We start from the raw sequence: 24,547 nt of genomic DNA, 5'->3' as shown, positions 1-24,547 counted from the left end.
AAAAAAACCGTCCGGTTCACTAAATGTTCTTTATGGAAGGAAATTGCCACCCTTACCTGGTCTGATCTACGTATGATGCCAGACTCACAACAACGTGGTTGACTTTTAAATGGCCCTCTGGACAATTAGGGATGAACAATAAATGTTGGCCTAGCCAGCAACACCCTCATCCCATGAATGAGTGTTAAAAAAATTGGGTAATTGATGAGAATGTTGCTTTAGAGACAGGATTCCTAGATAGCAATGTTGTGACGGTTCAATGGCATCTGATGATGTACAGAGGTAGGGGTTTAAGTAGGAAGTCAGATTCAAAGGGATAGTATACCTTGGCAGCCAAGTATGGAAGGTAGAATTTCCCAAATGTGATGATGCATTCGATGATGCAACTCAGCAATTGGTACAGTCCAGATAGTCAGTCTCCTGCTCGGAAACCTAAGGAGGGTTAGCAGTAGGATGGGTGTCATCTTGTAAAACTTCCTGTAAAAACCAGAATGATGATTGTTGAAATGAATGGTGATTTAGAGTTAGAGTTAATAAACCAGCATTGTAGTAGCCATGTATTACATGGAATAAAACCAATATAGAAAAGGTGATGAAAGATTTAAAAATTATTGGCCTGAGCTTTGTACAAGTCATTATCTTGAGGTTATCAGCACTCACTGTTATCTAGTTGTGAATTAGGCAGCAAGTTATATCATCTGCGAAGTACTGTTAAAACAGGCAATTAAGATTTTTCTATTTGAGCTATACTGCTCCTCCACAAACCTCAATACACCAGCACTTGGTATTCAGAGACAAAGAATACAAAAGTTGCTGAGTTTGTCTATTAAATAACTATTAAGCAGAAAAAGTTAGGGATTGGTTAATAAATTTTAGGTAAACTTTTAACACCATGAAAGCCTTAATTACTGCTATACAGCCTTTCTGGAGTTGACAATGTACCTTTGCAATTGTGGAATATGTTAATTCGTTGGAGATTTTAAAAATATTTTTCAGGTTATCTTTCTTTCTCTTTATCTGACTCTTTAACTTAACGAAATTCTTAAGGGCGGCACAGTGGCTCAGTGGTTAGCACTGCAGCCTCACAGCGCCAGGGACCTGGGTTAATTCCAGCCTCAGGCGACTGTGTGGAGTTTGCACATTCTCCCCATGTCTGCGTGGGTTTCCTCCAGGTGCTCCAGTTTCCTCCCACAGTCCAAAGATGTGCAGGCTATGTGGATTGGCCATGCTAAATTGCTCATAGTTTTCAGGGGTGTGTGGGTTATAGGGGGACGGGTCTGGGTGGGATGCTTCAAGGGGCGATGTGGACTTGTTGGGCCAAAGGGCCTGTTTCCACACTATAGGGAATTTAAACCCATCTTTCCTTCCCTCACTTTATTTTACTTTGCATAAATGATTTTACATTGAAGGAAATATTCAAAAACTTACACTTCTGCTATGGACTGCCTGCCTCAGTGAGGGTTCTTCGTCTCATTGGTTGAATAGGCACATTGTTGCTTGTCCTATTCACAGATTCAGATACTGTGGAGGGCATTGTATCGTTATAGACCCTTGATGACTGAGATACTGCAATAAAACCTATGCAAATTCTGCAAGCTGATGTAAATGTAATGAATGTTGGGTACCAACTGGTAACTTCTGAGAGCAAAAACTGAGTCATTATGTTGAAACTGATTTGATATTAAAAAGATAACAAAGTGTGGAGCTGGATGAACACAGCAGGCCAAGCAGCATCTTAGGAGCACAAAAGCTGACATTTCAGGCCTAGACCCTTCATCAGAGAGGGGGATGGGGAGAGGTTTCTGAAATAAATAGGGAGAGGCGGACCGAAGGTGGATAGAGGAGAAGATAGGTGGAGGGGAGAGTATAGGTGGCGAGGTAGAGAGGGGATAGGTCAGTCTGGCGAGGACGGACAGGTCAAGGAGGTGGGATGAGGTTAGTCGGTGGGAAATAGAGGTGCGGCTTGAGGTGGGAGGAGGGAATAAGTGACAGGAAGAACAGGTTAGGGAGGCGAGGACGAGCTGGGCTGGTTTTGGGATGCGGTGGAGGAAGGGGACGAGCTGGGCTGGTTTTGGGATGCAGTGTGGGGAGGGGACGAACTGGGCTGGTTTTGGGATGTAGTGGGGGAAGGGGAGATTTTGAAGCTTGTGACGTCCACATTGATACCATTGGGCTGCAGAGCTCCCAAACGAAATATGAGTTGCTGTTCCTGCAACTTTCGGGTGGCATCATTCTGGCACTGCAGGAGGCCCAGGATGGACATGTTGTCTAAGGAATGGGAGGGGGAGTTGAAATGGTCCGTGACTGGGAGCTGCAGTTCTTTATAGTGAACTGAGCAGAGGTGTTCTGCAAAGCGGTCCCCAAGCCTCCGCTTGGTTTCCCCAATGTAGAGGAATCCACAAAGTGTACAGTGGATACAGTATACTACATTGGCAGATGTGCAGGTAAACATCTGCTTGATATGAAAAGTCATCTTGGGGCCTGGGATGGGGGTGAGGGAGGAGGCATGGGTGCAAGTGTAGCACTTCCTGCGGTTGCAGAGAAAGGTGCCGGGTGTGGTGGGGTTGGAGTGGAGTGTGGAGCGGACAAGGGAGTCACAGAGAGAGTGGTCTGTCTGGAAGGTGGACAAGGGTGGGGATGGAAAAATGTCTTTAGTGGTGGGGTCGGATCGTAGATGGCGGAAGTTTCAACAGTATTCACTCTAGAAAACGACAATGTTGTCAAGGAGAATACTGAGATACAGGCTACTAGACTAGGTGGGATTGAGGTTCACAAGGAAGAGGTATGAGAAATTCTACAGAGGGTAAAGATAGATAAGTCCCCTGGACCGGATGCGATTTATCCTAGGATCCTCTGGGAAGCCAGGGAGGAGATTGCCGAGCCTTTGGCATTGATCTTTAACTCGTCATTGTCTACAGGAATAGTGCCAGACGACTGGAGGATAGCAAATGTGGTTCCCCTGTTCAAAAAGGGGAGTAGAGACAACCCTGGTAATTATGGACCAGTGAGCCTTACCTCAGTTGTTGGTAAAGTGTTGGAAAAGGTTATAAGGGATAGGATTTATAATCATCTAGAAAAGAATAAATTGATCAGGGATAGTCAGCACGGTTTTGTAAAGGGAAGGTCGTGCCTCACAAACTTTATTAAGTTCTTTGAGAAGGTGACCAAACAGGTAGATGAGAGTAAACCGGTTGATGTGGTGTATATGGATTTCAGCAAGGCGTTCGATAAGGTTCCCCACAGTAGGCTATTGTACAAAATGAGGAGGAATGGAATTGTGGGAGATATAGCAGTTTGGATCAGAAATTGGCTTGCTGAAAGGTAGTAGTTGATGAGAAATGTTCATCCTGGAGACCGGTTACTAGTGGTGTACAGCAAGGGTCAGTGTTGGGTCCACTGCTCTTTGTCATTTTTATAAATGATCTGGATGAGGGGGTGGAAGCATGAGTTAGTAAATTTGCAGACGACACTAAAGTCAGTGGAGTTGTGGATCGTGACGAAGGGTGCTGTAGGTTGCAGAGAGACATAGATAAGCTGCAGAGCTGGGCTGAGGGGTGGCAAATGGAGTTTAATGCAGAGAGATCTCGGTGTCCATGTACACAGATCCTTGAAAGTTGCCACCCAGGTTGACAGGGCTGTTAAGAAGGCATACAGTGTTTTAGCTTTTATTAGTAGATGGATCGAGTTCCGGAACCAAGGGGTTATGCTGCAGCTGCACAAAACTCTGGTGCGGCCGCACTTGGAGTATTGCGTACAGTTCCGGTCACCGCATTATAAGAAGGATGTGGAAGCTTTGGAAAGGGTGCAGAGGAGATTTACTAGGATGTTGCCTGGTATGGAGGGAAGGTCTTATGAGGAAAGGCTGAGGGACTTGAGGCTGTTTTCATTAGAGAGAAGAAGGTTGAGAGGTGACTTAATTGAAACATATAAAATAATCAGAGGGTTAGACAGGGTGGATAGGGAGAGCCTTTTTCCTAGGATGGTGACTGCGAGCACATGCGGGCATAGCTTTAAATGGAGGGGTGAAAGATATAGGACAGATGTCAGAGGTAGTTTCTTTACTCAGAGAGTAGTAAGGTAATGGAACGCTTTGCCTGCAACGGTAGTAGATTCGCCAACTTTAGGTACATTTAAGTCGTCATTGGACAAGCATATGGACGTACATGGAATAGTGTAGGTTAGATGGGCTTGAGATCGGTATGACAGGTCGGCACAACATCGAGGGCTGAAGGGCCTATACTGTGCTGTAATGTTCTATTTTCTATGTTCTAAGTGTCGGAGGATGATGCGTTGTATCCGGAGGTTGATGGGGTGGTATGTGAGGACTAGGGGATTCTCTTTGGGCGGTTATTGCACGGGTGGGGTGTGAGGGATGTGTTGCGGGAAATGCGGGTGACATGGTCGAGGGCATTCTTGACCACTGCGGCTGGGGGAGGTTGTGGTCCTTGAAGATTGCGGACATCTGGGATGTGCGGGAGTGGAATGCCTCATCCTGGGAGCAGATGTGGCGGAGGCGAAGGAATTGGGAATAGGGGATAGAATTTTTGGGACGAGGTGTATTCTAGGTAGCTGTGGGAGTCGCTGGGCTTGAAATGGATTTCTAGGTGGTTGCCTGAAATGGAGACTGAGAGGTCCACGAAGGTGAGGGATGTGTTAGAGATGGCCCAGGTGAACTGAAGGTTGGGGTGGAAGGTGTTGGTGAAGTGGATGAACTGTTCGAGCTCCTCTTGGGAGCAAGAGGCGGCGCCAATGCAGTCAATTTAACGGAGGAAGAGGTGGGATTTGGGGCCAGTGTAGGTGCAGAAGAGGGACTGTTCTACGTAACTTACAAAGAGGCAGGCATAGCTGGGGCCCATGTGGGTACCCATGGCTACCCACTTTGTTTGTAGGAAGTTGGAGGAATCGAAAGAGAAGTTGTTGAGAGTGAGGATGAGTTTGGCTAGGCGGATGAGGGTGTCGGTGGAGGGGCACTGGTCAGGCCTGTGGGTCATGAAGGAGCGAAGGGCCTTGATGCCATCTGCATGAGGAATGCAGGTGTTTCGGGACTAGATGTCCATGGTGAAAATGAGGTGTTGGGAACTAGGGAATTGGAAGTTCTGGAGGAGATGGAGGGCGTGGGTGGTGTCATAGACGTAGGTGGGGAGTTCCTGGACCAAGGGGAATAAAATGGAGTCCAGATAGGCGGAGATGAGTTCGGTGGGGCAGGAGCAGGCTGAGACAATGGGTCGACCAGGGCAGGCGGGTTTTGGATTTTGGGAAGGAGATAGAAGCGGGCAGTGTGGGGTTGAGGAACAATAAGCTTGGTGGCTGTGGGTGGGAGGTCATCTGAGATGATGGTTTGGTGCTCGGGGGTGGGGTCATGATCAACGGGGCGGTAGGAGGAGGTGTCGGAGAGTTGGCGTTTGGCCTCAGCAATGTAGAGGTCAGTGTGCCATAAATACAACCGTACCTCACTTGTCTGCTGGTTTGACGGTGAGGTTGGGGTTGGAGCGGAGGGAGCGGAGGGCTGCCCATTCTGCAGGGGAGAGGTTGGAGTGGGTGAGAGGGGTGGAGAGGTTGAGGCGGTTAATGTCTCGATGGCAGTTGGAGATGAAGAAGTCAAGAGAGGGTACGAGGCCTGAGGGTGGCGTCCAGGAGGAAGACTTGTGTTGGAGGCGGGAGAAGGGGTCGGTGGAGGGAGGGTTAGGCTCCCGGTTAAAGAAGTAAGTGTGGAGGCAAAGGCGGCGGAAAAGCTGCTCGATGTCCAAACGTGACTGGTATTTGTTGATGTGTGCGTGGAGGGGGACAAAGGTGAGCCCCTTGCTAAGGACTGACTGATGGGAATGCTGAATATGTGTAACTTTGTGTAACAGGAACTTCAGGCAATAACTTTACAAGGTAAAGCCTTTGATATGAATCCCTCCAAAAGGGGCTATAGAAGATTGGAAGGGCGGGGTCAATCCTGAAATGTGCGGAAGGATTTTGAACCAGCCTTATATGAGCCCATTGACATTTTTATGGTGTCAGGCAGCAAGGTGAACAGGTGGTATAGGAGCATAGAAACTCAGAAAATAGGAGCACAACATTCAACATGATCATGGTCGACTCAATACCTTGTTCCCATTTTCTCCACATGTCCTTTGATTCCTTTAGTCCTAAAAGACTATCCACATTTTTATCGAAAGCTTTCAATTGTTTGGCCTGAACAGCTTCCTGCAGAAGAGAATTTCACAGACTCCCCATTGGCTGGATATGGGAATTCCTTCTCAGCTCTGCCCTTCTGTGAAGAGGTGAGACACTTCAATAAGACATTCATCATTTGCAAAGGTATAAGTGCCAGGCACTGACCATCTCCAATAAGAGACAATCTTATTCAGTGTTTCCATCTCTGGACCCCCCATTATCAACATCCTGGAGCTTACCATTGACCAGAAACTCACTGGACTCACCATTTAAACACAGTGGCTACAACAGCAGGTCAGAGGCTAGGAATACTGTGGCAAATAACTCACCTCCTTCTATCCCAAAGTCTGTCTACCATCTACAAGGCACAAGTCAGGAATGTAATGGAATACTCCCCACATGCTCGATAGATACCAATCCGAAAACACTCAAGATGTTTGAAACCATCCAGGACAATGTAGCCCACTTGAGCGGCAGTATATTTACAAGCATCCACTTCATAATTGTCACTCAGTAGCAGCAGTGTGTACTTGGAAAAAAAGTATACGGGCATGGACTATTTTCTAAACGGTGAGAAAATTCATAAAGCAGAAGTACAAAGGGATCTGGGAGTGTTGGTGCAGGATTCTCTAAAGGTTAACTTGCAGGTAGAGTCAATGATTAAGAAAGCGAATGTAATGTCGTTTATCTCAAGAGGGTTGGAATATAAAGGCAGTGATGTGCTTCTGAGACTTTATAAAGCTTTAGTTAGGCCCCATTTAGAATAGTGTGTCCAATTTTGGGCCCCACACCTCAGGAAGGACACACTAGCCCTGGAGCGTGTCCAGCGGAGATTCACACGGATGATCCCTGGAATGGTAGGTTTAACGTACGAAGAATGGCTGAGGATCCAGGGATTGTATTCATTAGAGTTTAGAAGGATGAGGGGAGATCTAATAGAAACTTACAAGATAATGCATGGCTTAGAAAGGGTGAACACTGGGAAGTTGTTTCCATTAGGTGGGGAGACTAGGACCTGTGGGCACAGCCTTAGAATTAGAATTAGAGGGGGTAAATTTAAAACTGAAATGAGGAGACATTTCTTCAGCCAGAGAGTGGTGGGCCTATGGAATTCATTGCCACGGAGTACAGTGGAGGCTGGGAGGTTAAATGTCTTCAAGGTGGAGATTGATAGCCCTTGATTCCTTGTGAGATCAAGAATTTATGGGGAGAGTGCAGGGAAGTGGAGCTGAAATGCCCATCAGCCATGATTAAATGGCGGAGTAGGCTCGATGGGCCGAATGGCCTTACTTCCACTCCTATGTCTTATGGTCTTACTAACTACAAGATTCACCCAAGATCCTTAGACAGTACCTTCCAAATCACAGTCACTTCTACCTAGAAGGACAACGACAGCAGACAAGTGGGAACACCACCATCTACAAGTTCCCCTCCAAGCCACTCATCATCCTGACTTGGAATTATATTCCCGTACCTTCCCTGTCATTAGGTTAAAATCCCAAAGTTCCCTCCCAAAGACCATTGTGGATCTATCTGCAGCAAATGGACAGCAGCAGCAGTTCAAGATGGCAGCTCAGCACCACCTTCTCAAGGGACAGACAATAAATGCGGCCAAGCAACGATGACCACACCCCACAGGTGAATAAAATGAAATGCACTCTCTGTAAATATCAGGATCAAAGTTTTCAACTAATAAAATTTAGTGTAAAAAGAACTTGAGAAATCTGTCTTTCAGAAAATGGAAGTTTAGAACAGAATTTGAACAATGAAAAACATAAGGATCCAAATCTTCTAACCCTCAATCAAACAAAAAAAAGTTTACCTTCCCCCAATGTTTCCAGGAAATCCTTGAAAGTGACACAGTAAAAGAAACCTCAGAGCAAGCAGCACAGAGTATCTGTGCAAAAAAAAGCACTTCTTTTTTAATAGCAGTAGCTGCAAAATTTTGGAGTATCATGAGTCAGACAAGTGCATAAGGGAGTAGGTTTGCAAGTGAGAAGGTGGTGAGTGAGATGTCAGAGTAACAGATGGGATAGGTAGTGTAGATGAGTTTATCAGTTCAGAAGAGTCAGGTTGCTGGTGGGGGGGTGCAGTCTAAAGTTCAAGGGAATGGCCACAGGGGTGACGGGGGGTCTGTTTTATCAACAATAAAAAACATTAGAATTGGATTTTCCTGTCTAATATTGCATGGGTAACACTTGAAGAAAACGAGTCAGACCGTGCAAAGCTTCTGACCTTAATTCAGAGTGAAATCACATTTTTGGAGGATCCCATGGAGCAGAGGAATTGTCCATCTGAATGTCAAACTTCCTAGACAATTCCCAGTGACATTGTTCTGGGGCTTCTAAGGTGTCCGGTAGTGCAGTTTGGCATTTATGTCTATTCTATGACCATCCTGAAGTCTGAAGATCTGGGCCAAAGTCCATTTTTTTAGAAATGGGTTTAAAGCTCAGCTGAAAGTTAAGCAAATCACCAAATTCTCATACCATCTAATAAATAGCAAAGATGGTGAATGGGGATACAAACAGAGGAGAGTCAATACTGTATAGAAGACATGTAAAAGATTAAGATAAACAATGCACTGAAATTTAAGGTTGATTACAAACATATATGTAGTACTATTTAAGTTAACTTATGATTTATCCTCACAATCATCGTTCCAGTGTACAATAGTTTGCTACAACTCCTGACCTGACCAATCAGGTTCCAAGAACAGTCCTGGATTTGCACCCAACCTGCACTGTGACTGACAATGCATGCACAGTTTTTCCCCTCGTAAGCTGGAGGGTACGAGTCTTTTTCACCTTAAAGTCAGTTTAACACAGAAATTTTAACCAGATAAGTGTAATGTCAACTATTGGTTTGAAATAATTTTTTTCTCTACTGATTTATTCTGGTTAAAACAATTCTCCTTACCTTACCACACACCATGTCACCCCAGAAATTCACTTGAATTCCAGATTTCGCTTTCACCACTTCCCTACTCTGAACTGGTCTGTAAAGAATGTATTTTATCTAACTGTAAGGTGCAGAAACCTTATAAAGTTGGTGAATAATCAAGTTGAAACATTGGAGGCTCAGTCTTAGGATTAGGGGTTGATCATTTAGGATTGAGAGGAGAAGATATCATTCTTTTAAAGAGATATGAATCTTTTGAATTCTCCAGCCCAGAACTCTTTGGAGTCCCCATTAATGAGTTGGCTCAAGGCTGGGCTAGTCAGATGTTTGGTCCATTAGGTAATCAGGGGATATAAGATACAGGCAGAAAAGTGGAGTTGAAGCTCAAGATCCACCATGATCATATTGAATTCCAGAACAGGCTCAGTAAGGTGTCTAATCTACTATTGTTCACATTTTGTGCGTTCTTACGAACAGGCTGTGTGCGACAGATCCTGGCCAGTGGAATTGTTAGATAAATGAGACTCTTAATCCCTGGGTTGTGATTTTGAGCGCTATGCAGATATTTGATTGTTCAAAGTACATCTTTATTGTTTTTCACCACCTCATTACAAGGTTATGAACCTAAATAGAGTTGAGATTCCCCTTTTCCAAATCATCTCCAGAATTGATCTGAGTTAATTCAAAAATTCATAGTTGTCGCTTTCTGAAGAACTTTCTGACTTCATTGTTTACTTTTAACTATAATTCTACCACATTCTTACTTCTCCCAATGGAGCTTCATTTTCTTTTAATCTTTAAAATTATCTTTAAAAGTGATGTAATCTAGAATTAGAGGGTACAGTTTCAATGAGGAGGTCTCCCATTTAAGACAAGAATGAGAAGGGATTTATTCTCAAAGTTTTGCTCAACTTTGGAATTTTCAACTCCAGAGAGCAGTGGAGGCTGGGTCATTGAATGTTTTCAAGGTTGAGACAGAAAGATTTTTGATCTACAACCAAATCAAGGATGATGGAATGTGCACACTGGAAAAGGGAGTTGATGCCACCATTAGATCAACGATGATCTTGCTGAATGTTGGAGCAGGCTCAAAGAGTCAAATAACCTATGGCTCTATTTCTTATTTTGTGTAATTAGGGAACCAGTAATCTAAAACCTGTAGCGAGGACATTGTTGACTATGATTCCATTGACTGCTTCTACACACATGGGAAGTGATCTTCCTACATTTTGCAATATCAATAAAAACATACATAAACTGAGAAACAAAACACTTGAAAATATAACTCTTAAGCAATTTTAATCATGGAAAATTCACCAGAGGCACGCTTTACAAATTTATGTTTCTAGTGCAGAACTAGCTTTAGTTTCTGGCAGGATGCATCAGAAATTCATCATATGCTTCCTATAATTTTCTATCTCTATTTTTAAAAGAACAAAAAACCAGAAAGATATGCACCTGAATAGGCATTTGACATGGATGAGATTTTCCTTAAAAATCAACTTGAAAACGTAGCATCTATACTTGCTATCATATCATTTCCCTACTAAGTAGTTGAAACATTTTTAAGTTGGAAGTTATGCCTTGAGCCTGACATATAATCCAGACACTGGTGGAAACAAGGGAATTATATGACCTAGGTACTTAGGGAAAAAAATAGGCTCTTTTAAGAATTTAGCTCGTGATTTCAATGCTCTTCGATCTGTTGCATTTTCCCAGGTGACCACTTTTGATAGCTTATGGTATTTGCCACCTCTATCAGTTTGTGGTACTGGGCAAAAGTTGCTTGAGTAGTTCAATTTCAGCCATCCTCCTTTGTATTTGTTTTATCTTGGTCTATCTACTGATCCAAAGCAGAGAATATACCACTGTGGAGAAGAGGTAAATTTCTTAAAAAACAAGAAGTTTTATTACATGATAACAATAAGCACAAATACATTTGTTCATGTATTTATTATAACCAGGGGAATTGGGACAGATACATCTCTTCCCTCCAAAACTCACTTTCATCCACACATTTGTGTGTGCCATTACCAGAATGGGTAGGGTCAATGCAACAAATATTAACCCCTTCAGAACCATTATACAACCTAGTTTCCTGACCTCATTTTGATGATAGATGTACTTTAATGCTGAACCATTGACTAGCGAAAGCAAAAGAAAGTGAGTAGTGGAAGTTGTCTGAAGAATAAAAGCTGTACATGATCTCTGTCTCCCTCATTCCAAAATAATTTCCCATTCACAATTTTAAGAAGTTGCTCAATGATCACAAGCACACCAAACAAGTGAGCAGTGGAACAGCCTGTAAGTGTACATCATTAAGAGATTCGGTATGTTGAAGATGAGGCTGGCTTGTTCTTTCAATCTTACCACACAATGATCATTTTTTTTTAAATGACTTTTCTTTTTTTCTTCCAATTTAGAAGAGAGTAAAATCTTGTGTGATCACTGGAAATAAGTTGTGCAGATTAACATCCTGTGAAAAACAATCTGTCGGTTATTTCGAGAAGGAGATTTCTAAGAACATAGAGTTGAAAGATGATCTCAGATGCAGTGGCATGTGATGAATCTTTCAGCTGGAATTTTTAGACAAAAAGAACAGATAATTAGTAATTGTTCCTTCTGGAATTTATCAGGTCTATCATCTATGCTCTAGATTCCAAAGTTTGAAAAAACACTATTTAAATCACTTACTACAGGTATCACTCAAATACTGTAAAGATACTGCCATCTATTTACATAGACTGACTGCTGACCATAATATCAGTGAAATCAAAATTCTAAATAAAACAACTTAAACTATGCTATATAGATCATTAGAATGTGGGTTAATGGCCGTACGTCAGCATCATTATAAGCAGGTCATGAAGCTGAGATATTGAGCAAAAGCAAGCCCGACCCCCCCCAGGAAGAGGGTAAATTGCCTATGGACACTAAGGGAGCAGGTTAGGCGAGCAACCCAGGCCACTTTCTTGGCAACTCCTTTCAAAGTGAACAATTATGATCAGGTAATCTTGCTGCAATAATTATGTTACATTTTAAAATAGTCAGAATTTATTTATTATTTGATGTTGATAATAGGTACACAGCGCATGTTTCACTCTGACACTACGAGTATTGCCTTACAATTAGGCCAGAGTTTTTTTTCTCCCCAAATTTCAGCTTAAGTATGCAATGACAATGAATACCTAAAGACAGTTGAGTTAAACACAAAATTTCCTGTAAATAGAAATATGTAGATCACTTCTCCAATATTAAATTTAAACTTCACCTCTTCACATCTAAATTAATTGGTTGGTGAATGAAAAACAATGGGACTGAGTGATGTGAAGTTATATTCTATGCAGGATTTTAGTCCTTAAACTATTTCATCTCCCTCTCCTTCTCCAGAGCCTTCACAAAACCCAATCTTTCACTAACCTTTGTTCAACTCTCTAATATCTCCTTCTTTGACTCAGTATGCTTTTTTTCTACTCACAGGCCCGTGAAAGATTTTGGTATGTTCTCTTCATCAAGTGTTTAAATAAATGCAATAGTTGTTGTTACAAGAAAGATCAACTTGAAATGGTCAACTGCAGTGTTAAAATGATCATGCTTGAAAGAACAGAGAATCAAGTTGCCATAGTCTTAAGAGAACATTGGGCTGCTATCTCATTAGAGACAGTCAACTGTTGACAATTTAACTTGAGGGCCAACATACCTCAGATAAGGGGGGGGGGGGTGATGGTTGAGAAACAGAGTCCTTCATGGTAACCTTAACCAGTAATGAGAATTGAACCCATGCTGCTAGCATCACGCTGCTTCATAAACCAACCATTCAGCCACATGAGCTAAATTGACCCCTACAATGCAAGGTATATATAAGGGCCATATCTTTATTTTTCTGCATTTTTTGATGTGGACTGAAAAGGGTTTTAAAGTCAGACTGTCAAAGGGATTGCTACAGTTTTTAAAAGTAAGTTGCCTGACACTGATTATAAATGCAGTTTACACAGCAGTTTGTCCAAACAGTGGGGAGGGAGAGGAGTTTCTAAAGCTGAGCTGGGGAGTATATGAAGGGAGATTCAGACAGAAACAAGTAACTGGTTGGTCTCTTGCATGGTGCCCAGTTAATGATTACAAAGGCCTACTGCCCGTCAACAACAATGTTATTGGTTCCCAGGTAGCTGAACAGCTTGTGGGTGTAAATGTTTATTTAGATCATCATTGGACCTCCTGAATGAGAGGAGCTTCCCTCTCTCTGTAGTGGGAAACAGTTCAAGCCTGAAGAAAGCATGTTTACTTCCCTGATGAGTTGCTCTAAGCTGCAGGTGTTAACTTGTACATGAAAGACTTTATAAGTATGAACAAGTCAGTGCGTGCTTCCTGTAAACGAGTTAAAGTGCCCAGAGAAGGAAGATGCAGAGCAACAAGTCCCGACAAGCCAAAACAGGCATCTCAGTGAGTGCTAAGGACAGAGATCATTAACCTGCCTTCCCAGTTATTTTCACCTCCACCCATAGCACCTAGGTTTTGTGACTGTCTTTGTCTGTAAATGTGTGGAGGTGTTTATAAATAGGATTAATATTTTTATCTGGTAGAATCTGTTAAAATAAGTTATACTTGTTTATGTGTAGATTGGATCCATTAATTTGTCATAAACAGTAATCCTTGTTAAGTACAAAAATATTGTCTGTGCTTTCTGTCAACACAGGTCTTATAGCAAGTAACTTGCATTCTTTGATGAAATCTTTAACTTTTGTGGTGACTCTGGAAGGAGCAGGGCTTGATTTCCAGTTTGCCATCTCAATGAGGCATGACAGAAGAATCACAATGTAGCAGTTAATTATAAGCTTCGGACATTCAGATGGTGCACAGGACAAGAGGTAGCACAGTAAAATGTAAGGGAAGGTCATTGATTCAGATTTTCACAGCACAGAAGGAGGCCTTTTAGACCACTGAGTCTGTCCATTGACCATTTAAACCATGCAAATAATCCAACTACCCTGCTCACTCCCTATTTTATTGCAATTTTTTCTTCTTTCAAATAATTATCCAGTTTTACTTTGAAAGCTATAACTGAAATTGTATCCATCACTTATCCAACTGTGCATTCTAAATCCTAATCACTCACCGCATTAAAAAATCCTTATGCCTCCTCTGTTTTTGCCACCGTAAATTGGTGTCCTTCAGTTAGCAAACCTTCAGCCATTGAAAACAGTTTCTCCTCACTCACTATCTGATTCCCCTGATTTTAGTTGTACTGCTTATATTGGCATAATGAATGGCAATAATTTAGAAACCAACCATGGACTCAGGCCCGATTCCAACCTCGGGTGGCTGTCTGTGTGGAGTTTGCACATTCTCCCCGTGTTTGCATGGGTTTCCTCTAGGTGCTCTGGTTTCTCCTACAGTCCAAAGATGTGCAGACCAGGTGGATTGGCCATGCTAAATTGCCCGTAGTGTTCGGGGGTGTGTGGGTTACTGGGGGAATGGGTCTGGGTGGAATGCTCCAAGGGGTGGTGTGGACTTGTTGGGCCACAGGGCCTGTTTCCACACTGTAGGGAATCTAATCTAATAGTAAAGAGTTGGAGATGCAAAGCTACAGTTCACAACTGTGCATTCTAGAGCTGCCAATGGCATCCTTTCCCTACAGCATCAATACTTCAGTTCTAAGCTAGTTCCAAATTAAGAAGCTTTAAAGGCTGCCAATTGGCTTAGCTGCTCCAACATTTCTGCAACCTTCATGCAGAAAGTAGTTTTGCTACAACTGATCTGCTAATCTAGCCATTCCACGGGTATCAGGGTGTACCAGCAGTAATGGAAAAGATGACAAATTAGTTAAAATAAGTTGAACATGCAATTTTTCCAGTTAATTGGCAATTTTGGTTTGCTGTTAATTATATATCACACACACACACATGTGCATATGCACACCTTGTTTTCCATAGGACATTTCATCACTGGCAAGGCTAGCACTTCTTGTCCATCCCCAGTTTCAGTTGAATTGTTTAGCTTGCTGACTTTCCAGAGGATAGTTGAGAATCAACTACACCACTGGGCCCAGGGTCACACATCAACCAGACCACACAAGGATGGAGATTTCCTCCTCTAAAAGTCATCAGTGAAGCAGATGGGTTTTTGCAACAATCATTTCAGATAACCATTAATGACAAGAACCAAAAGAACTGTGGATGCAGTTAATCAGGAACAAAAACAAAGTTGCTGGAAAAGCTCAGCAGGTCTGGCAGCATCTGTGGAGGAGAAAAAAGAAGAGTTAATGTTTTGGGTCCGGTGACCCTTTCTCAGAACCATTGATGGTGCTAGCTGTTAATTCCAGAGTCTAAATTGAAGTTAAATGCCACTATTTGTTGTGGTGAAATTTGAACTCCAGTCCCCACAGCATTCGTCTGAGCCTCTGGATGACTGGTCCAATGATGTTACTACTACACCAGTGTTTCCCTCTTGCTAACTTCACTGTAAAGATCATGATTACTCAATTATGTTCTCAATGTAGCAGTTTGATTTTCACATTGCTATCTGCTGTGCCTTTCAAGTGTCATTACTGTATCTAGTAGGCGCAGAACCAATGGGTTCTATAATATTAGCAAGCCTTTTGAAATACTCATGCATTTTTTACAAAAGACATTCATTATTTCCTCTGAAGAAACCTTTACTCATGTCCAAATAAGCATAGGCATTGAAATACTGCACAATGATATCACCATTTTATCACCACCTCCCCCTTTTTCAATAAGAAAAAGCAATGTCTTATGAATCTATTACAATATTGTATATTTTATATAAAAATCTTTAATTTTGCTTTTACTTTAAATAGATACGGTATCTAAAACATGGCTGCCGGAAGTCACATGGCTGATCCTTCTTGATTCACTTTCAACCAGAAAAGGTAGAAATACTTATCTCAATAACAATCAAAAAGGAAAGAATATAGAATTCAATTAACCCCCCAGACAGCACATTAAATCTTAAAATGTAAGATTTCTAGGAAACTAGAAGATCACCCAACAAGGAATTCCAGCAAACTTGACTACTTTATTGGACAATGATTTATAAAACATTAACTTTACAGCTTTCTTAAAGTCAATAAGGCTGAGAGACACCGTTTTAAAACAGAATTCCCAGAATGGTAGAAAAAAGATAACACCCTCAGAGAAGAAGGTTCTTAGAGCAAAAGACAATTGCTTTCTGCTCTTAATGTTCGTATTTACATTCTACCTAAACTAAATCACATTTACTTAGTCACTTGTAGTAATAAGTGTAATATACTCATCTTTGATCTTGCTTAAAACTAAAACATTGGTGCTAGTTATATTTAATAATTTGAACACTGAAAAAAACAAAAGGGATTTAAATTGGTTCTAGTTATTCATAGTTCACTGATCATACTGTGGATATACCGGGTGACCTTATACATAAACATTAATAAACTGTTAATTTTAAGGTTTTCAGGGAAGTTTAGTGGAAGTGATGGTCTAGTGGCATTACTGCTAGATTATTAATCCAGGAAGTGTGCATATACTCTTAGGACCCTGGTTCAAATCCTCCCACAATAGAGTGGAATAATTTGTATTCAATGATAAAAAAAACTGGAATTAAGAATCTACTGATGACCACGAAACCATTGCCATCTGGTTCACTAACATCCTTCAGGAAAGGAAATCTGCCATCTTCACCTGGTCTGGCTTATATGACACCAACCCCCAACAATGTGGTTGAATCATCTGCACTCTGAAATGGCCCAACAAGCCAATCAGTTCAAAGGTAACTTGGCATGGGCACTAAGTGCTGGCCAGGCAGCAACAACCATTTCCCACGAGTGAATAAAGAGTCGAGACTAAACAAGGCAAACTTTCAGAACGATTAGCTAGATCTCGGGCTGTTCCTTCAAACCTAAAATAGGTGAACTGTAGTTGTAAGAGTCTCAGTACCATTTGCTTATCTTTTTTAAACTTCTTGAATTTTTCTGCCAGAGGTTCCTTAGATGGCTTACATTTTCTCTGTAAGTTAATGAACAATGGTTTTAAACAGATGCCTTTTTGCTATTTCAGTTGAGTGATGCATTATTATAAAATCATGAACAATATTAGATCATGTTAATCTTACCAAATAGATATATTTGCTCACACAGAGATTAATGCGAAATGCCGCACATACACATTTTCAGTTTTGGGTGCTACAGACCTGAATTCAGAGGTAATAAATAACAAATAACAATGCTAAGATGAAAACTGCTGATACAACTTGATAAAGGTTGTAAGCCTCCTTGGTGATCATTATCAGAAAGAGAATTTTAATTAATACCTGATTAAGTTATCACGCTGATTCATTAGGGGACCAAAGGTTGAAAATCCTGTTGCCATTTTTAGCAGATGGCAATAAGTCTGTTTGTGTAACATTTGTTTCTCCTCTACAGTAACTGACATGTTTATGAGTCAAAATAATCTGGGTCACACTTAATTTCTACTCATATGGCTCGGTGTCAGATTTTGTTCATCACCACAAAGAGGAGAATTAGAAACTTCACTGAGAACTGCAGCCAAACTGCACTGCTCCAAACACTGATGTACATGAGAAACTGGAGGGGGATCATCACACCAACTAGTGCTGCCTTGTCTTTTCATCCACAGTGTGATAAATCAGGAGACATCAGATTCTGATTGCTGCGCTAGCATTTTTGTGCCTCCTAGTTCTTCGCTTACCATTAAGTGTTAAATATTTCATTCTGATAAATGGCTTTTAACTATCAGGCAGTCAATTAGTGATACTGGGTTTCTAAGAAGAGGATTTTTAAAAATTCTTTTAGAGAATGTGTCACTGGCAAGATCAGCATTCATTGGCCATCCCTAACTGCCCTTGAGAACGTGATAGTGGGACCTTTTGAACTGCTGCAGTCTGTGCAGTGTTGTGCTGCTAGGAAGGGATTTGCAGGCTTTTTGACCCAGATACAGTGAAAGAAAAATGATATTGTTAGCCTAGAGGGAATGTTCCCGTGTCTCTGCTGTCCTTGTCCTTTGTGGTGGGGCAGATCATAGATTAGGAAGGTGCCTTGAAAAGTTGCCACAGTGCACCTTGCATATGGTGTGCACTGCTGCCATTTTGCTTTGGTGCTGGAATAATTAATTAGCTTTTGAAATGGTTGAGGTGCCGCTTCTTTCTCAGGCAGTTCAGGAAGTATACCATGTCCATGAAGTGCCTCACCAATTTCTACAGATGCACCATTGAAAGTATACTGTCCAGGTGTGTAACGGCCTGGTATGGCAACTGCTCTGCCCAGGACTGTAAGAAACTACAGAAGATGGTGTGCACAGCCCAGACCATCACAGAAGCCAGCCGTCCATCCATGGATTTCATCTACACAGCCCGCTGCCACAGAAAGGTGGCCAACATCAAAGACCCAAGATGCCCTGGTAATGATCTCCTACAGCGTCTTCCATCAGGCAGAAGATATAGCAGCTTGAACACATGCACCACCAGGTTCAGGAACAGATTTTTTCTGGCTGTTAACAGACTGCTGAATGGACTCTAGCCTCAAATAATGTAACTTGCAATGTATCCTGTATGCCTTCAAATCTTTTTGATCCATACATCCTTGTGCTTGTTGTGATCAGGCTGTACTGCTCATAAACAAAGCTTTTCCTTGTGTTTCGGTACACAACAATAAAATCAAAATCGAAAATCATCCCATCTGCTTTATCCTGGATGGTGTCAAGCTTCATGCGTTGTTGGAGCTACACTCATCCAGGTGAGTAATTCGAAGTGTATTCCTCAATATTTCTGACTTGTGCCTGGTAGACCGGCTTTAGGGAATCAAGATAATAGTTATCCACTACGAAATTTACAGCCCCAGCCTACTTTTTAGCCACATTATTTAGCTGTTCCACTTCAGTTTTGGGTCAATGGTACCCTCCTGGTGGAACCCCAACTGGGCATCATTGAACAGGTTATTGCTGAGCAGGTGCTGCTCGATAGCGCTGTTGATGATACCTTCCATCACATTACTGATGATAAACAGTAGACTGATGGGGCAGTAATTGGCTGGGTTGAATTTGTCCTGTTTTTTTTTATGTACAGGGCATACGTGGGCAGTTGTCCACATTGTCAGGGAGATACCAGTGTTGTAACTATACTGAAACAGGTCGGCTTGGGCAGCAGCAAATTCTAAAGTACAGATCTTCTGAAGAGGTATGAGTGCTACTTGGCTCTAAAATCATCAGCAAATGTTGAAGATGGTGGGATTAGGGCCCAGGATGGGTGAAATTTTGTTTGATAATCCCTACATTGGATGATTAACTACTTTACGGGAGATACAGGTTTTTGTTTATTCACTCCTGAATCACTATGCACTTCAGCACCAATGTGGATAATTAAAATGATATTCCAATGTGCTGTGAAGTGCACCAGAAGTCCGATATCAGGGCACTTTTGAAGTCTGACTTCAAAATTAAAACAGCGCACATTAGAGAGATTGTCAGCATTTAAGTCACTGTTCAAGGGTCAGCCTCGTCTAAATTAACTGCAAAGTTGGAAGAGTGCTTACATAGAATGTTAAAAATGGAAAAATAAAGCACACTTACACAGTTTGTGTTGACATTTATCTTGTGGATGTAATTTTCTATGTTTAACAGATCCTTTTTGATATCTTGAGATACTGATAGCTTTTGTAGATTATTTTCCAGGTAACAACGATAGAACCTCAAAACCTTTTTCATCACAGTACATTTGCCCTTGTTCTGTAAAGTAATGGTGAACATTTGACGATATAAAATGACCTGGGGTCTATGTCTAAAAATAGCGGGTATTCTTTAGAGCATAATTAAACCTACCGTCATATTCAGAAACTCGCACATTTGTGGTAGAATTCGCCAATTAGTGCTAGTGACCTGTAAAGGTAAAACAAAGTGAAAAAGTGCATTCCTCCACTCGGAAAGAGCTACTCTTTAAGGAGGTGGTCATTAAAAGGCAAAGATCACACTTTTAAAAAAACAAATTACTTTACACACGAGGAATATGTTTCTCATTAACACTCTATAATTGCTCCACCTAAAAACTCAGGACTAAAATTTACATTGTTTTAAAAAATCTTTTTTTTTCATTTGCAGCTTCTCCTGAAATTCGAAATGTGATTAAAATCATTCTGGAAGATAAATCAAAATGACTCACTTTCTTCGTGACCCTTTCTACGCATGAGAAAAAGTCTTTGATCAGCTCGTCTTGTACTTTGGGCTTGCAAGGCGACCCAAGGTTCCTAACAGTAGCCAGGATGAAAGTCAGTAGGAGGCAAGCAGCCAGTGATAAAATGGTAATATTTATGAGGGTTCTGTACGCACACTCACTCTCTCTTTCACCAATAGTGGTTTGAACGCCTGAGGCCTCTTATTTATAGGCTGGGATAGCAAGAGATCCTCCCGGCTTGTCACATTTTAGAGAGATAGTGTGTTCAGACTCACCTTCCCCGGCCCACATGCAGGAATGTGGGGCAATTGCTTAAAAATTTCCATTTCTTTCTTCTCCTTAATTGCTGCAGGGTGTTGGGGAGAGTCCCTTTCACTTATGTAGGTCACCTTTAGCTGGCCCTGTAACTCAAAAGGTGCTTGGCATGGTTAAGAGTTTGAGCACAGTAATCACTGACAGTACTCCTTGACATAGTGTCAGATAATCATTTTACTACCGAAAGAGAAGTGAAAGTTATGTCAAATCGTAGTTGCTAACTATATCTGCAGGTAATTGGCAAGATCTTTATTTTGATACTGGCTACAGATATCAGTTAACAAGTTTGGCGTGATTTGTTTTCAACGTAATCTGTTTTATCTCTTATCAATGTGATGTTTGTTTAGGCTGTTATCTATCCTAATCGGTATAACATTGAATTTCTAGAGGTGTTCTTTTCGAATTCCAGAGAATAATTAAAGAATTGTGATTTTGCGTTTGATGATGTGTGGTTCCTATATGGAATGAACTGCCAGAGGAAGTGATAGATGCAGGCACAGTTACAACATTTAAAAGACATTTGGGCAGGTACATGAATAGGAAAGGTTTAGAGGGATAGGCACCAAATGGAACTAGTTTAATTTGGCAAACCTGGCCAGCATGGACAAATTTGACAAAAGGGTCTGTTTCTCTGATAAATGACTGTATGACTCTATGTTATTCCTGTGACTTCCAAATCTGCTTAATATAAGCTTTCTTGCCAATACCTTCTAACAGGTACAATCAACTAAAGAGCAGACCTTGACATTAGTGACATGAGATGCTTAGAAGATTAAATTGTTGTATAAAATTTTCAATTAGGCTTTTAGTCATTGAAACAAGTACCATAGGATTGTGAGATAACAAGTTGCAGACCTGGATGAACATAGCAGGCCTAGCAACATCAGAGGCGCAGAAGCTGACGTTTCGGGTCTAGACTCTTCTTTAGAAATGGGAGGAGGGCAAGTGCATTCTGAAATAAGTAGAGAGAGGCGGGGAGGCGATGGGATTTTGAAGCTTGTGAAGTCCCCATTGATACCAATGGGCTGTAGGGTTCCCAACTGAAATATGAGGTGCTGTTTGGGTGGCATCATTGTGGCACTGGAGGAAGCCCCGGAATGGACATGTCGTCCAAGGAGTAGGAGAGGGAGTTGAAAAGGTTCGCAACTGGGAGGTGCAGTCATTTGTTGCGAACTGAGCATACGAGTTCCACAAAGCGGTCTTGAAGCTTCCGTTTGGTTTCCCTGATGTACAGGAGGCCACATTGGGAACAGCAGATACAGTGTACACATTAGCAGATGTGGAGGTGAATATCTGTTTAATGTGGAAAGTTTTCTTGGGGCCTGGGATGGGGGTGAGGGAGTAGGTATAGGGGCAGGTGTAGTAATTCCTGTGATTGGGGTGATCCTGTGCTGGGGGTGGTGGGGAGTGTAGAGCGGACAACCCTGCAATCACAGGAATTACTACACCTGCCCCTATACCTACTCCCTCACACCCATCCCAGGCCCCAAGAAAACTTTCCACACTAAACAGATATTCTCCTCCACATCTGCTAATGTGGTATACTGTATCCACTGTTCCTGATGTGGCCTCCTCTACATCGGGGAAACCAAGCGGAGGCTTGGAGACCGCTTTGTGGAACACCTACGCTCAGTTCGTGACAAATGACTGCACCTCCCAGTCCCGAACCACTTCATATCCCCCTCCCACTCCTTGGATGACATATCCATCCTGGGCCTTGTCTAATGCCACAACAATGCCACCCAAAGGTTGCAGGAATAGCACTTCATATTTTGCTTGGGAACCCTGCAGCCCAATGGTATCAATGTGGACTTCACAAGCTTCAAAATCTCACCCTCCGACCGCATCACAAAACCCCGCCTCTCTAACCTGTCTGTCCTTTCTCCCATCTATCCACTCCTCCCACCTCAACCCTCACCCCCACCTCTTACCTATCAGCCTCATCCCTGCCTCCTTGACCTGCCCGTTTTCCCTTGACTGACCAACCCCCACCCTAACTTCCCCACAACACTCACTTTTACTGGCTCCATCCCCGCCTCCTGACAGTCTCCTCTTCACCTATCTGCTCCTTTATCCATCTTCTATCCACTCCCCCCCACTTTATTTCAGCATCTGCTTCGCCTCCCCCATTTCTGAAGAAGGGTCCAGCCCTGAAATGTCAGCTTTCCTGCTCCTCTGATGCTGCTTGTACACAATTCAGATAGAACCAAGCTGGAGAATGCAGGCAACTTAAACAGATCAGTTGAAGATGGCAGTGGACTAGCATACTCTATCCTGAGCTCATCCACTCCGCCTGTTCTTCTACTTTTCTTCTTTTACTTGCCTTTTTCTTCCTCTCAATGCTTTTCTCTTTCCTTCATTCTCTTTGTCTCCCAGTCTCCAGCGATGATTCCCAGCCTCCAGCGAGCAATAGCTCCTGACAACTTGTAATCTCCAGCAACAATTCCCAGTCTCCAGCAAATGACGACTCCTAGTCTCTGGTGGGCAACAATTCCCAGCCTCCAGTGACAATTCCTGTCCTCTGGCCGGCAATGATTCCCAGCCTCTGGCTCCTCTGATGCAGCAGCTTCCTGGCATGGCACAGCATGGTGTGGCGACCTTCTGGCTTCCTGTGGCAGACTCCCACCTTGGCATGTCGCTGTTGTGGACTGGAAGCTAAGTGCCAGCATGGTCTGTTGTATTGAACTTTGATTTCTGTAATGTTGGACATTTAATTTCTGTATTGTCTAAATCTTGTAACCAAGGAAGCTGTGCCTAGGTACTTTTGTATCTAAGTTGGAACTGTAATTGGCGACGTATAAATTTTTCACTATACTCATTGAGTATATGTGACAATAAAGGCTATTCTATACTATTCTGTTTAAATCAATGATCAATTTATATGTATGCATTGAAGGTGCTTTCGTTGGAAGCATCTTTGATCATTGAACAATATTGTGGCCCCATTTCAGTCATGCGCAAATTGTTCATAGAGCTGTTTTCTTTGCAATCCTTACATTTTTATAGAGATACAATTTTTCATGTACTTTGAATAATTTGCAATCATTAACAAAGAACTGACTTTCAGTTTGACTGTGCACAAAATACTACAACTGTTGACACCTTCTTGATCAAGATGGTGATAACCTTAGAATCAGGATTGTACATTATAGAGATAATGAGCCATGTTACTAACTGGGCTGATATTAAAGATGCGTCCACAATACTTACTCGAAGTAAATATAGATTCTCATAATCTAAATATTACAAAATATTATCTTGACAAAAAATACATATACGCCTTGGATTTATTGAACGTGTGACACTGATATTTTTATTGACCGCATTGTGTCCATTTTTAAGCATAAAAGTCATAGACAGCCATGGCATGCGAGTTATACTGTTATTTGCACAGCAGCATAAATTTCCTGAAATACAGGTTCAGTACCAATATGCTCGATGAAAATGTAAAATGTTAATTATCATTGCATCAGTCCCCATTCAAATGAATGATTGCTGCAGATTTCCTGAACTGATGTCAGAATAATGGATGGACCCTTGGGTACCTTATCAACAATAATATTGTTCTCATGCAATTCACAGGACCATAAATACTATGAGGCTTCTCTTCTGCAGCCTGGAGACATAGGAATGATCTAAAATGATTTTTTTTTCACGTAGATGTTGATAAAAGTAGTCTTTGATATTTAATACTGAGAAATAGATCATCATTATGGCCAAATCAAGTGAAAAATCATTAATTCAGATTATTTAAAATTTGAAGATATTTAAATGGCTGCCTTCAAAATAAGGACTCAAAATTTCTGGTTTTGCTTGACATTATTTACCTATCAAAGCCCAACAAAATCTTACTCCCATGTTATGCTAAATTTCATGCCTATTGGGTAGGTAAAGAAAAGCATTTAAGTACCTGCACGTGCTTTAAGTAAAATTAAAATTTGTTTTCTTTTAAATCTGTGCTTTTTGTATGTAGATTATAAAAATTGATTTACAATAA

General features: G+C 41.7%; 1 long non-coding RNA gene across 1 annotated transcript; it reads left to right on the top strand.

Annotated features, from left to right (window-relative positions):
- Positions 1-13,288: 13,288 nt before the first annotated feature.
- Positions 13,289-21,585, top strand: LOC125461082 (uncharacterized). The gene is made up of 3 exons (XR_007249384.2): positions 13,289-13,500; positions 15,878-15,949; positions 20,163-21,585. It is a non-coding gene; the product is annotated as an uncharacterized LOC125461082 (long non-coding RNA).
- Positions 21,586-24,547: the final 2,962 nt, after the last annotated feature.

Source organism: Stegostoma tigrinum, chromosome 18 (assembly GCF_030684315.1).
Source record: "Stegostoma tigrinum isolate sSteTig4 chromosome 18, sSteTig4.hap1, whole genome shotgun sequence".
Taxonomy (NCBI): domain Eukaryota; kingdom Metazoa; phylum Chordata; class Chondrichthyes; order Orectolobiformes; family Stegostomatidae; genus Stegostoma; species Stegostoma tigrinum.
Note: the sequence above shows the minus strand (reverse complement) of the source record. Positions and strands in the feature narration are given on the sequence as shown.